At 45.7% G+C, this 1,889-nt stretch overlaps 1 non-coding gene across 1 annotated transcript; it reads left to right on the plus strand.

Annotated features, from left to right (window-relative positions):
- The first annotated feature begins 373 nt into the window (after window positions 1–373).
- Window positions 374–446, plus strand: TRNAV-CAC (transfer RNA valine (anticodon CAC)). The gene has a single exon. It is a non-coding gene; the product is annotated as a tRNA-Val (tRNA).
- Window positions 447–1,889: the final 1,443 nt, after the last annotated feature.

The following is a 1,889-nucleotide window of genomic DNA, read 5'->3' on the forward strand; positions in this document are numbered from 1 at the left end:
AGGATCTAAGGGCTATGTATTCCCAGGGTGATTCTACCAGAAAGCCCATTCTTGTACTCTCAGGTCAATGAGGAATTCCAACTCTTTGTCCTTTTCCTAAGATTAGTGTTGCAATCTCCAAATCCTGGGCAATTTTTCTAGCTTAAACCTTTTTTGTTAAGTTTTTAAGCTGATTTAGGTACATGAAATTCTCAAGGAGCCTCAGTCTCCCGAAGAGTTGGCTCTGTCCTTCCTGAGGCCCTTTACTAGCACTTTGTTGCCAGCAGGCGAATTTCGAAATGGGATTGAATTTCCTGCATTGAATGCTACAAAAGTTAAAGAAGGCAGGCCTAAAGTTTTCCTGGACGGATCATTAAGCTCCAGCAACTTTCCGGTTTCCGTAGTGTAGTGGTTATCACGTTCGCCTCACACGCGAAAGGTCCTCGGTTCGAAACCGGGCGGAAACAGTTGTCTTTTACTCCTCCTCCCGGCTGATTGCTACATTTTACCATTGTTTTAGATGTATAATCAGACTTACAGAGGGAAATGCACAATGTGCGATGACCCATAGGGAGGTTCGATACAATCAGAAGTACTACAAGATTTTTGTCACTGTATATGAACAGAAATCCTGGGATGCATCTATGGAAACGGATCCTAAGTGGGTACAAGCAGGGTGGAAGGAAGGTAATGTTGGATACCACTAGGTTTGTCTATTGATACAGGTGCGCGAAGTAGAAATTCTGGAGTCATTGTGTTAGCTTGAGCAGCTGTGAGCCATTCTAAATTGTTCCCTTGAACCAGCTGACTGAAAACCTGCACTCAGAGGTGGCCTACAGTAAATGAAGTTGAAATGCCAGAACATCTTTGATATATTATTGTAGAGGACAATACCTAAATTAAAGGCTTAGGGCCATTAGAATGCTACAGTAAATGTATCATGTAAGACAGGTTCATTCACCCACATCTATATCCCCAGGTCTGGTCAGGAAGACAATACCTTTAACAAGTCTGTGAGAAATACATTTAAGGGACCTGTCCTTGCATCCTCAAAGCATTCTGTGGTGGGGACTTTATGAAGGACGGTGGGAACTGCTGCCATTGACCTGTCATTTCTGAAATTCATGAGAATGTCTTTGTAAGGGTTGATAAAGAAACACAATGAGTGATTATAAACAGAGAGCTAGATAGATAATGGTGACTGCAACGTTATTTGTAATCATAAAACCATAGAATTTATTTCATTTCCAAAGTATATGAAAAGGGTTAAATACATAATAGTACAAATAAATAATAGGGGGAAAAACCTCCTTTGTCAAATACAAATTCGACGATTTCACACTTTCAATCATTTCTGAGTTCTCAGTTACCAAGACAAGCAGGACAGAAGGGTAACTAAGGTTGCTCTCTACCTTTACATAGTAGAGTTTACGGAGAAGAAACACTGGTAACATCTTACACCTATAAAATCTGAAGCCCGTTCCTGGGTGGGCTCGAACCACAAGTCTTTCGATTAACAACAGAACGCGCTAACCGACTGCACCAGAGACTAGACGGCACCCTTCTTCCTTCAACAGGGAGTGAACACTTACTAACCACTAGGTGATCCCGCCCGCTTTCTGCAGTATAAACTGCGCAAAGTCTCGGAAAACCGTGCAGGTTGGGGCGACTGATCGTGTCGTTTGTCACGTTGGAACCTGTGCGCTGGGTGAGTCTGAAGCTAGAAGGGCAGCCGAATGGCCTTCGCCCCTCCTTGCTCCTCGTCCGCCTCAGAGCCCAGCGACCCCCGGAGACCCCTGGGTCTGCGACCCCCGACTGAGCCGAGTGGGGCCCACGACCCGCTGCGCCCCGTGGGCTCCGGGACGTCCCTTCGCGCCGTCTGCTCCGCCTTCGCCCGCCCCCAGGACGCC

The sequence above is a fragment of the Trichechus manatus genome, unplaced genomic scaffold (assembly GCF_000243295.1).
Source record: "Trichechus manatus latirostris isolate Lorelei unplaced genomic scaffold, TriManLat1.0 scaffold00541, whole genome shotgun sequence".
In the NCBI taxonomy this organism is placed as follows: Eukaryota; Metazoa; Chordata; class Mammalia; order Sirenia; family Trichechidae; genus Trichechus; species Trichechus manatus.